Raw genomic sequence first — 13,376 nt, 5'->3', positions numbered from 1 at the left:
GCGCGGTCATATCGGGCTAGCAGCGCTTGAGAATTTGCGATGCGCCATTGGTTGGCTGCCTGTGATGCGACTCTTTTTCCTGCCGCATCAAATTTTCGGCTTTCTTTGTCCGGAGGTGGGGCGTCGCCAGATGTATGGGAATTTGCTCTTTTGCGAGCTGCCCCTACTACTACGGAGTCAGGTGGTAACTGCGAAGTAATAAACACTGGGTCTGTGGGTGGTGGTTTATATTTCTTATCCACCCTTGGGGTGATGGCTCTTGATTTTACGGGCTCTTCAAAAATTTGTTTTGCGTGCCGTAACATCCCTGGTAGCATTGGGAGACATTGATATTGGCTATGTGTAGCCGAGAGGGTGTTAAATAAAAAATCATCCTCTATAGGATCGGAATGCAGTTGGACATTGTGGAATTCTGCTGCCCTAGCCACCAGTTGCGAGTATGAGGTACTGTCCTCTGGCGGTGACGGCTTTGTGGGGTATGAATCGGGATCATTGTCCGGCACTGGGGTGTCGTATAAGTCCCAAGCGTCTTGATCCTGATTATCTTGACTTATAGTAGTTTGCGCTGGTGAGTGCATTTGTGGCGGAGTTTGTGCCGGCGATGCCTGTTGTGGTGGAGAGGGCGGAGGCGTGACTTTTTTAACCACTTTGGCTTGTGGTTGTGCGTCATCCTTGAGAAATCCGATCCTTTTTTCTCATTATTGGGGGAAGGGTTGATATCTTCCCTGTGTCTTGTTGGATGTACAGTCTCTTTTGTGTGTAGTCTGATTCTACACTTTGGAGCTCTTGTCCAAATCTGTGCATCTGGCCACTTATTCCTTGTTCCTCTGTGTAGGAAGGAGGTGTGGAACTTTTCGGCGCCGAGAGAGAATCTTTTTTCGGCTTCGGTACCGACTGAATTTTTGTGGCTTTCGGCAGTGTGTCTCGGTGCCGATGTTTTTCGGTGCCGGCATCTTGTTTTTGCTTCTCGGAGCTGCTATCTCGGCTCCGAGGTTGCTCCATGGCGGTCCCTCGACCGGAGTCGGGTGTCTTCGCTATGGGCGTGCCCTTTTTCGGCGCCTTCGACGGGTCGCCGGTTTTATGGGTCGAGCCATGGCCTGTTGGCAGTGGCGTCCCCTGGGCTTGTGTTTTTCCGATGGTCTTTATTTTCGACGTCTTACTCACTGTTTGTTGTTCGACGTCGGAGTCTCCGGATTCTGAGTCCGGAACCGAGAATGTTTCCTCTTAGTCGTCGAAACGTTGTTTTGTCGGCGTGGACGCCATCTGTAGACGCCTGGCTCTTCGGTCCCGGAGTGTTTTTCTGGACCGGAAGGCTCGACAGGCCTCACAGGTATCCTCCTTGTGCTCGGGGGACAAGCACAAGTTACAGACCAAGTGCTGATCTGTATAAGGATACTTACTGTGACATTTTGGGCAGAAACGGAACGGGGTCCGTTCCATCGGCTTCGGCGTCACACGCGGTCGGGCCGACCAGGCCCCGATGGGGGATCGAAGCTACCCCAAAGTCTTCCGATGATCGGTGTCGATGTACCTAACTATCCCGATACCGAACGGAACAATATCGACGCTTTCTTCCGAGATTCTGACTAACTTTCCGAACCGAAACACAGAGCGAACAGGAACACGTCCGAACCCGACAGCGGAAAAAAACAATCTAACATGGAGTCGACGCCCATGCGCAATGGAGCCGAAGAGGGAGGAGTCCTTCGGTCCCGTGAACAAAAAAGACTTCTTCGAAGAAAAACAACTTGTAATACTCCGAGCCCAACACCAGGCAGCGGACTGTGCTCAACATGTGTATCTGCAGCAACATATGCCATCGAACACAAATTTTCTGGGCTAGAAGGGAGAGTTCGGACGAATGTGTCCCTCCTTGTTTGTTTAGGTAATACATGGTTGTCTGTTTTGATAAGGACATTCTTCTGTGTTTAAAGAGGCAGAAAAGATTTGAGTGCTAGGAAGACAACTAACAACTCTAAGTGATTTATGTGTAGCTGTTTGTGTTTGTCATCCCATTGTCCTTGAATGTTGTGATTGTTGAGGTGAGCTCCCAAGCCAATCATTGATGCATCTGTTGTAATTATGGTCTGACGCACAGGGTCTTGAAATGGCCGCCCTTTGTTTAGATTTGTGAAATTCCACCACTGAAGGGAAATGCATGTTTGGCGGTCTATCAACACTAGATCTTGAAGTTGACTGTGTGCCTGTGACCACTGTTGTGCAACGCACTGTTGTAAGGGCCGCATGTTTAGTTTTGCGTGTGGAACAATCGTAATACATGATGCTATCATCCCTAAAATCTTCATGACCAATCTGACAGTGTAGACTGTTGATTTGTCTTCATCTGTGGGATTATGTTTTGGATGCGTATTTGGACATGCTAACGCTTTTTGCGTATTTAGTATTGCACCCAGATACTGTTGTATTTGTGCAGGTTGTAGATGTGACTTTTGGTAATTTATTGAGAACCCTAGTGTAAGGAAATGCATCCTGGGCATGGTTACCCCCTAACTTTTTGCCTTTGCTGATGCTAAGTTTTGACTGAAAGTGTGCTGGGACCCTGCTAACTAGGCCCCAGCACCAGTGTTCTTTCCCTAAACTGTACCTTTGTCTCCACAATTGGCACAACCCTGGCACTCAGGTAACTCCTTTGTAACCGGTACGCCTGGTACCAAGGGCCCTGATGCCAGGGAAGGTCCCAAAGGGCTGCAGCATGTCTTATGCCACCCTGGGGACCCCTCACTCAGCACATGCACACTGCCTCACAGCTTGTGTGTGCTGGTGGGGAGAAAATGACTAAGCCGACATGGCATTCCCCTCAGAGTGTCATGCCAACCCCACACTGCCTGTGACATAGGTAAGTCACCCCTCTAGCAGGCCTTACAGCCCTAAGGCAGGGTGCACTATACCACAGGTGAGGGCATATGTGCATGAGCACTATGCCCCTACAGTGTCTAAGCACAACCTTAGACATTTTAAGTACAGGGTAGCCATAAGGGTATATGGTCTGGGAGTCTGTCAAACAGGAACTCCACAGTTCCATAATGGCTGCACTGAAAACTGGGAAGTTTGGTATCAACTTCACTTCTCAGCACAATAAATGCACACTGATGCCAGTGTGCAATTTATTTTAACATACACCCAGAGGGAATCTTAGAGATGCTCCCCGGGTCCCTCCATTGTTTCCTACCTGAAACCCGATGCCTGTTTGCACACTGCACCCGGCCGCCCCTGTGTTGCTGAGGGTGTACTTTCTGTGCCTTCTTGTGTGTGTCCCATGGTGCCGCCCCCCCCCCGCCTTAAACTTGATGTGGAAATCAGATCACAGCGCTCTATCTGAGATTTATTGGGATTCCCGAAGAACGTTAGGCAACGTCTTAAATGACAGAAGTAATATCTGACCTCGTCTATAAATATATACTTCTGGAAAAAGCGGACTCCAAGGCAGACTTGTCCATCATTCGGGCCCATAGAGTCTCCTTTACTAAACCTTCATCTTTTAAGTATCCACGCACTGTTACAGTACATTTTGGGACACTAGGATTAAGGAGCAGGTCCTATCAAGCGATAAGAGCAAAAACTCTCAAAACGACTGAGAACTATAATCTCAAAGTGCTCTCAGATATGTCCAGAGTGGCAGCACGGCGACACCACAAATTTGTGGGCCTCCTAGATCATTACAAGAAAGCAGGGGCTCCAGCGGGCACTGTTCAGCTCGAAAATGTAAAAGTGCTGCACAAGGGCCAGGCCCATATCTTCCAAAATGTTCAAAAGGTCAAAGACTTCTTAGACCAGCTTAGTAAATAGTCTCATGGAGAAGACTTTCAGGTCCATGCCAGATTTTTAGCATATCCACATTTAGACAAATGTAGACTTCTGAAACATTTTTCAGAATGTGGATATGCTAAAAATCTGGCATGGACCCGGCTGTCCAGGACAGACTTTGCAGAACCCTGGCTTAGGGCATCTTGCTCTCATATCTTTCTTTTACAGGAGAAACAGACACTGATGCAAAACGCCAAAACTATCTAAATTCATTACGCAATCATTTTTTTGCATCAGGGAATCTAGCAACAAGAGGTGTGGCCGGCCTCTTTACACTGAAGTTTCAGGGGTGGATAGAACAGGTTTACAGGGACCCCCAGGAAAGATGGATAGTTGTCACTACATCAATGCCAACTATGAACATTCACTATGTGAGCTTCTATGGCCCTTTCAGAGGCGATACCTGCTCTTTGAAAACTCTTTATGAGCAGTTAATCTCTATGTCTGGGTTCTTTGTTTTTGGAGGAGACTAATATCCCCAATATTCTAGGGGGATCCTCTAGGAAGAATAAAAATAAAAATGAACCAAGGTCTTCGTATCTTCAGTAAAAGATGATTTCTGATCTGGCATTGGTGGATGTTTGGAGGGCAGACCATCCTGTGGGGAGAATTTACTTGTTTTTCAAAACATTATAATACCGCCTCAAGGATCGATTTCATTCTTGTTTCCTTCTCTTTGCTAAGCCATAGCTCGTCAATTCTTGCCAACCCCTTCTCAGATCACTCCGTGCCAATAGTTGACCTAGATATAAGAATAGAACAGAGGAGATGTTCAAGATGGAGCTCTGATAGATCTCTTCTGGAAGCAGAGGGCTGGATTGATTCTTTGAATGCATCAGTTAAAGATTTTTTTTAAATTCATAATAGGGGTTCGGCCCCCCTATTTAATATCTGGGAAGCAAGTAAAGCATATTTGCGAGGTAAAGTTATATTGTATAAAGCACAAACTACTAGGCTAGCTAAAGAGAGACTATTATCTCCAGCAAGTCCTGGAACTAGCGCTTAGAAATCATGTGGGATCCTATAGTCAGGAGATGCTGTGTAGACTAAATGAGGCCCAGGCTAACTTGCGAGAGCACTATCTATCTCGCTCAATAATTAATCAACACAAGTTTCCAGCAACAGTATGAGTAAAGTGAGCATATGGGCAAATACTTGGCATAGTCAGTCAAGCAAAAGTCAAACAACAATCTCAATAAATCTATATTCGATGAGCGCACTGGATTCATTGTTTATCAAGCTAATGACATTGAAGGGGTTTTTCTTGCCCATTACACTACATTGTACTCGGCCACGTCCTCAGCAGAGCCTTTACAGATTTATCATTTTTTTTATATTCATTGTGATTAACAGGTTTGAATTGGGAACAGCAAAAATTATTGGCTCCTATTACCCTCACTGAAGTTGCAGATGCAATCCAGGTCTCCCCTGGGGAAGATGGTCTTCCGGCAGGCGTATCTAAAGCCTTGTCGGTCCAACCAGCTGTGGTCTTGGTGGACCTTTTTAATGAGATACTAAAGGGCGCGGAGATTCCTTCTTTCACGTGTGGCAGTTTATTTTTTTTTATTTATTTTTTTTAAATGAAAAGCCTCCTGATCTGCCTGATTCATATCCCCCTATTAGTTTAATAAACTACGATTATAAGCTCTTTACAAAAATCTTGTCGGTTAGGACATCATTAGTAGTTCAGGAGCTTATACATCAAGATCAGTTTCTTTCCGGTAGGCTCTTATCGACCAACACAATTTATTTTAATCAGGCAATTGATTATTTCCCACATAATAATTGTCCTGCTGCTATTATTATGGTAGATGCTGAGAAAGCTTTTGAGCTGGTACAATGGGCGGTCCTAGTCTCGATTTTAGAGAAATTTGGTTTTCCAAAACAATTCATCTCAGTTCTTCAGAATTTACACGATAAAGCTCAAGCGAAGATTCTAGTTAATGCAAAGGAGGTAGATACTATTCAAGTTTTGCATGGTACTCGTCAGGGGTGCCCTCTTTCCCCAGTGCTTTTTGCTCTCCTTATTGAACCGCTTGCTGCATCACTTAATCAGGATAACTCTATTCATCCTTCCGTTACTCTAGCACCCAAGCTTAAATTGTTTGCCGATGACATGATTTTGTGTCTCCGTGCCGATGGCAATAATGTTGCTAGGGAATTTGCAAGGATCAGAACCTTTTCCGACCTTAGTGGCTACAGGATCAATCAGGCTAATTAGGAGGCACTTTAATTCAAATGACTGCACTCGGACACCTCGCGGTAGGATCCTGACACCCACCTCTAGACCTAGAAGATAACTAGGAATTCACGTCACACAGCTTATCGCATCTTTTTCAGCTTAATTACAGTACGGTATTTAAAAAAAAGCCAAAGATCTTCTCCAAAAATGGCAAGCTTCTTTGCTTATAATTTTAGGCTGTGTGGCGCTAGTGAAGATGATGATACGCCCTCTTTTCTTATTTGTCTTTTCTAGTTTGATTCTTAAAATTCTTTATAAGTATTTTAACAAGTTAGATTTCATGATTCGCCAATTCATATGGGCCAACAAAAAAAAAACGCAGATACAACTGGCAAAGCTGGCCCCAACGGTCAAGGGTCCGGATTTTAGGAAATATTATGAGGCCTGTTTTCTAGATTAGGCACTAGAGCTGCTTTCGATGCACAATCTGAATTTCTAGCTTCAAGAAATGATCAAGAATAGTTTACCTGTAACTCCAGTTCTCTCGTAGGGGTATTTCCATGATAGTCAAAAGCTGTGAATATTCCCCATCTGACTAGCTCCATAAAATCCTCCCTATAATCTCTTGGAAGATGCTCTGCAAACTGGAGAAGGGAATCCCACAAGGACCTGTCATACCTGCACAAAAGGGCTGTTGCATTTGCCGTCTTCATGGAGGTTGCGGCCGAACTACAGACTTTGCGGCCTGTTGAATCTACTTTCCTACACTCTTTGTCCGGAGGCAAAGTGGAAGATGGAGATGTTGCGTGGGATTTGCGAGCAGCCAGTATGACCCCCGAATCAGGTGGCTGGTCATCACACAGAAACAAACAGTCTTGCTCTGGAGGACGAGCAGGTTCTAAAAGGCCAGGTACCAGAGGTAGCAAAGGTCTGGCAACTACACGCTGTTGGAGAGTCTCAAATATAATTGAAGTAGTAGGTGTAGGGGTAGTCATCGGAATGTTAAGTTTTGTCGCACCTCTGCACCTGGAAAATGTCTTACAAATGTTACAGGAGGCAGGTATACGGGAAGACTGCAGACAGATGATGCAGACCTCATGGCGGTCTGTTTTGGTTTTTTTTCTGCTACATTTTGGACATTTGTCAAATAAGGAAGGCATTTTTGTGGTAAAAAAGCCTTAAGTCCAGTCAGAAAATGACAAATGTAGAGAGAAAGTCAAAAGATGTCGAATGTAGCAGTTATTTTCGAAATTTAAGTTGTATTTTTGAAGAAAAAACCTAAATAGGTCGAGCTCAATGTTCCAGGTTCCTGTCAGCAGGAGCCGGAAAAAAGAACTGAGGTAACTGCCTATCTCTAGGCATGATGTGATGGATACTGGAGGACTGGCTGCTCTTAAAGGCACAATCACCTTTTTCTCCATTACTATGGCAGCCTATGAGCTACATTGCCCTGCACTTCATCAGGGTTTTACAATATATAAAAGGTTTGTGAAGGAATTTTTCTGCAAAATTTGCCATTCATTCAGGTATTTAAATGCAGACTTCTCAAATTTGTCCCTTTTAAAGATAGACTGGATAACGAATTTTGGACACTGTAGCCTTTCCCCTAGGCTGCATATGAACATTAAGTGACTTGGCAGGCCTTTCTGAAGCAAGGCGAACAGTGACACTTAAGAAGTTATATTGGAAAAAGTGCTCTGGGGTCCCCACAGACAGGCGGGGAATAATCACAGCTTATGACTATTCATGGAAATCCCCTACGAGAGAAATGAGAGGAACAGTCAGCTCCCACCTTTTCTAAAAATACCAAGATTCCCCAAATGCACGAAGTATAGGCTCCCACATGAAATATGTGCCAGAATTTGGGCAATTCAGGAAAAGTATACAATTCCTATTTTTCATCCGGCGATAAAGCTTCGGGAATCAGTGTTGGTACTTGACCTAAATCAGGTGAACATCCAAAAGATAGGAGCAGGCAGGCTTTGTTACTTTCTCTGAATTCTTAACAGGTGACCCAAAAAAAAAAAAAAAAAAAAAAAAAAAAAAACACGGGAGCAGTACAGAGCTGAATATATATTTTTTTTTCAGATAATCTCAGGTTTTCTTTCCGGCAAATCCAGCATTTTCTTTCATCAGTACATAGGACTTTTGAGTTATCGAGCTAGTCGTCAGAGGCCTTTTATGGGAATCTCCAGGGCATTGACTGCTGGTATCTGGATTTTTCCTCATGGTCCTCTGTAGAAACTATATGCTGTTTAACGAGAGTTGAGGTTACAATCGGAGTTAGACTTAATTTTCAACAGTGGAGGGGATTTAATACTCGGTCGTGTAAACCAATTTGAGGGGCAAATTTTAAAAAGATGGCTTTTTTTCCCCCCACAAATGCTTGCACTACTACACTCTGGCCTGGTTAAAAGAAATGTTTCCAGGCATGACAGGTCTTTGCCAGCGTTGTGGGTCGTGCCAGGGGGACTGGCTACATATATGTTTTATCTTGCTCCTATCGGACAGAGGACTGGGGGGGGAAATCTTTCAGTGGATCAGCTTAGCAGTTCATGTGTCGCTGATCCCGGATCTGGCTGGTGCCCTGTTTGGTATATCTAATCATCCAGGCTTGACAATCCGCTCAAAGCAAACTTTATTCACTGCCTCTCTCATCGTGAAATCTGTGATTTTACAAGCATGGAAGTCACCTGTCCCACCTACTTATTGCACATGGGTAGTAAAGATGAAGCAAATCGATGGGCGCAAACAACTCTATGCCCACAGTATAGGTACATTAAAAGAATTCATGGCTATTTGGGGAGTGGGGATCAACAATAGATAATACAACAATAATAGGAGGGAGGGAGTGATATAAAAAAAAGTTATGGGGAGGGAGTCCAGAGAGTGTCTGGAAGGACAGATTCTAGTACAAGGAATTACTTCTTGTATCTAAACTATTTATATGGTCCCAGAGTCACAACAGCAGCTGGACAACCGAGGTCCCCATTGACTTCAATGGAAAGTTCCAACATGACTTCACCTCTATACACCCAGGCTCCTTGGCGTAGGTACTCCTCTGTTCTGGGTATCCATGGGTGGGGACACTATCCAACCTCCCTTGTCCCAAAAGGATTCTTTTAGGTCCCCTGGGAAGGGTCCTAAGACTGGAAGTATTCTTAGTTGTAGGACAGATCAGCAGATAGTCTTGGGTACTACTTCCCTCCTCAATGGTTTACGGAGGAAAGTGTCACTATGTGTAGCACGCTCAGGAGAGTCGGATCTCTGGAATTTCTCCACCCCCATTCGGATGCTTTGAAAACAGCAGGTATTCTTTCAGCCCCTTTTGATTTTTAGATACATTATCTGGATCACAGTTAGGAAGAGATTAATTTTCTGTGCCTACATTGGCTGCCCCCTCTGTTGAAATGGCTTTGAGAGGTCACCATAGCACTAGTACTGCCCTGCGGAGGTGGCAAAGTCCCTTCGTGACTAAATTCAATGTCAAGGGTGACGTTTAAAGACTCCTCACTAGACCCTTCAACCGGCTGCTAATATAGATTCAAATTATCTGGGCCACAAAACAATTTTTTCAGAAAGTGGCAGTCTTCCCCTAGTCACCACCCATGGGACGTAATGAGCCAACACAGCACTTTGACATTAGGGGCAAAGGCTTTGCTCCAGAGGATTTAGTATTAGCCGCTCAATGGTGTAGCCACCGCATAGTGAAACTGGGGCCTGCCAGTACAGCTGTAACAAGTGTGGCCAGTACACTGATGGAAAGTTACCCCTTGGAAGCAAGGTAAGCAGATAGTTTGAAAAAGTATAGGAACTGTAGGAAAGTGCCTATCGTTGACACGGTTGCCCCAACGTTTTGGCTGGTACATGATGTGAATTTGACAAAGTGTACTGGGTTCCTGTCCCCAGTGCCAGATATTTGTTTCCCTAGAACTGTGTAATTGTTCCCCAATTGGCAATATCTTTGGCCCCCCATAAGTCCCTGGTAAATGATAAAGCGGTTACCCAGGTCATGGGTACCAAGCATATATTGTGCCACCCTCCAGGACCCCTCATGTAGCAGATGCAGACTGCCAGTGCAGGCTGCACATCTTGGTGCAGCTAAAAGTGAAAACACGACATGGCACACAGAGGCCCCTTACACTGCATGCAATACAAGTCACCCCTGTAGCTGGCCTTACAGCCGTAAGGCAGGGTGCATTATATTACATGTGAGGACAAATCTGCAAGAGCAGATGTGCCCCTGCTATGTCTCTGTTGATTCTTATACAAAGTGAGTGAACAGGGAAGCCATTTTGAATATATGTGCTGGACATTGGTCACTACGATTTCCCCAGCTACATGATGGCTTTGCTGAAGATAGGGATGTTTGGTATCAAACATCTTGTATTATTAAACCCTCACTGATGCCAGTGATTGATTTACTAATACATGCACCCAGAGGGCACCTTAGATGTGTCGCCTGAAAACCTACCAATTAACAGTGAGCAGACTGACTAGTTTTAGCAAGCCTGCCACCACTAGGCACGATTCTGAACTCCTCGCCTCCCCCTTCCCCCAGGGGTGAAAGCCATTGCTTTTGTGCAGTCAAGAGACAAAGCCTGCTCTGGGAGAGATGTTTACACACCCCCACCCTACAGCTAGACCTGTGAATCTGCAGTCTTGAGCAATGGACTTCAAAGAAGCCCACTGCCCCCGGTATGCAGATATGGAGTCAGTCAAAGATATGCCACCACCCCCCCCTACTTTGCATTTGGCATCTGGACAAGCAGGAATTTTAGTGTTCAGAGAGGTGTGTCCACTCCTCAGGTCAGCCCCACCCTTAAGGTGTGCTAACTGATGTGGACACACATTTCTGCCATCTTGGTGTTGGCACATTTAGTAACTCTGGGACAGGGTTACGCCCACTTCCCACAGGAAGTGGTCATATAGGGGGTGTAGTGATCTCAGGGGGAAGTAGCCCACTGGCTACTACCCTACGACCCCTGAAATGTCCAACATTCAGCATCCAACATTCAATATTTAGAGCACCAGGAAATCAGACCCCGCTGACCTGGAGGACACTGGAGACGTAGAAGCAAGAACTGAAGACCAGTGACTTACTTGGCACCAACTCTGCCAGTCAGCTTTGACAACTGTGCCAAAGTTGCTTGGTCTTCCAGCTATTGAAATTTCCTAAAGTCTGGGAAGACTGCCAGCCTTCACCCAATCACCAGGGAACCCCATGGAGTAGCAGAGCTGCTCCCCTACATCCCTGCAGGCACCTAAGAACCACTGAAGAGGACTGCAGACCGCCAAAACCGCAGCTGGACAGCACCACTGCACCCAAGCATTCCAGCCCATGTTGATGTGGGCCAATGGTGCGAACCTGGTCACCAGCCTCTCCAGGGACATAATCCACAATGGGTTTCCCCACTGCGACCTTCACTCCAACACCTGCAGTCTCTGTGTAGGCCCCCCCCTCAAGCCTGACTGCCTCCGGTGACGGCAACTCCAAAGGTCCTCTGCACCCGGACGTCTGGAACCAAGGAGAAGTGGACCACTGGTGTCTACGTCCCCAAGGCTTTTAAGACTTTAGCCCTCGTCGGTTCACCTGGACTGGTCCCTCAGTCCACACATGCAGCCTGTTTCAGTTGGCTGCCTCCACCGTGAGCGCCAGTGGTGACAACACCCAGTGGTCCATCATCGGCTGCCCTGGATCGCTGAGAAGAGGACCACTGGCATACCTACGTCTCCGAGCATCGCAAAACCTAAGCCCATTCATTGGCTCACACAAACTGGACACCTAGTCCTAACCTGCAGCCTCTTTTCAACCAGACCGATCCCCATGGACTACCACTGGGCACCCGTTGCCATACTAGTGCCACCCAATGTGACCAGTTGCTGTGGTCCTGACCTTTACCCAAAATTTATCTTTAGGCCAGGAGACTGGTCATGTAAGTCTCTGTACTATACCTGGATGCAGTACTTGTTTTTCTCTCCATAGGATAACATTGCAGCTTCTGAAAAAGGCAAGGCACTGTCTACTTTTGAAACCAGACAGTATTTTTCCTGCAAAACTTACCCGACTGTATTTTTTCTGGTGCCTAAACATGTATAAGGAAACTTGTTAATTTTGTAAATTAGTGTGGCTCTTCGAGTCATGTGTCTCACGTACTGATTGTGTATTTGTAGATGTCTCACACTGCACTCTGAGAAGCCTAAGGCTGCTCGATCACACTACACCCCCAAAAAAGAGAAAGCCCCTGTCCAATGGTAAGGAAACCCCTGGACTCTTTACACAATCTCTCTTTTTTTGATATATCCTAAAGAGCCAGTTTCCTACAGGAACCCATCCAGTGACCCTCAACTGTGTAATAAGGTAGCTTGTAGATATCAGTTCAAAGAATCAGAGATGCGAACTGCTCCGGACTCCAGACTCTGGCTGCGAGCAACAGGCACGGGATCCCAGCAGCGGCCCAACCGCCGTTGGCTCCAAGTCCACAGGTGCATGCTTTAGAGGCCAGTTCTCAACTAGAAAAACCTCCAGGGTCTCCTAGCAGCTCCTCGCTTAAGGATTATTGCGCTAACACGTGGCCAGCTGAGTCCCCTGTGGTTATTTAAATGGGCTGCAGTGCATTTTTAGTCTGCTGCATTTATGGCATTCTTGCTGTTCCTAGCATGAAGGCGAACCTGGGGAGAAATCCTAACATAGCTGGAAAACCCTGGTGACATAATTACCAGCGGATCATGTAGGCTCTGCCCGCTGCACCAACTTGTTTGCACAGTAGCTGTTTGGGCTACAGAAATTTTAGGACTGTTCATGCTGGAAACTCGCATCAAGCTTGCTGACTTTATAAGCTTCACACACACACAGCCGGATACACAATGCAACAGGTTATGTGGAGGTTAACACTTTAAATCTCTCTGCCTGGCACCTCTACCACACTATTAATGGTAATACATTTCATTGGGCCATACAGGCCCACCTCTCAAAAAGGGATTAAGCTATAGACTTGTTCTATTAAACTAGCTTAATAGTTCTGCCATAGGTAACATCAGCCACAGTGGCCCATTTATATATAGTACCTGGATGCCACAAATCCATTCCCATCTTGGGTCCAAAATGTATCTTTTTTTAACCAGCTTTATGTTATTTAATCGATTGTCCTCTGTTTAAGGACTATTCTTCTTTAAAGTCATAGCTCTGTTTAGGCATTCAGTTTACTGAAAGAGTTTGAGTCTGATTATGTATCAAATCCTCCAATTCCTACCACGTCCTGAAGTAAATCTTGACTGCTTGGCTTCGCTACCTCTGGAGGGTCAAGCACCCAAATGGAACACCTTGGCTAACCAAATTGGAGGGCAGTAGTATTGGTGGTCCTAGAAC

At 45.7% G+C, this 13,376-nt stretch overlaps 1 protein-coding gene across 1 annotated transcript in view; it reads right to left on the bottom strand.

The window, feature by feature from the left end:
- Positions 1 to 13,376, bottom strand: part of PRDX4 (peroxiredoxin 4) — a 149,538-nt gene that overhangs the window by 54,550 nt on the left and 81,612 nt on the right. The gene's annotated exons all lie outside the window — the stretch shown is intronic.

Source organism: Pleurodeles waltl, chromosome 8 (assembly GCF_031143425.1).
Source record: "Pleurodeles waltl isolate 20211129_DDA chromosome 8, aPleWal1.hap1.20221129, whole genome shotgun sequence".
Lineage (NCBI taxonomy): Eukaryota > Metazoa > Chordata > Amphibia > Caudata > Salamandridae > Pleurodeles > Pleurodeles waltl.
The sequence above is the reverse complement of the archived record's forward strand: the minus strand, read 5'-3'. Positions and strand labels throughout refer to the sequence as shown.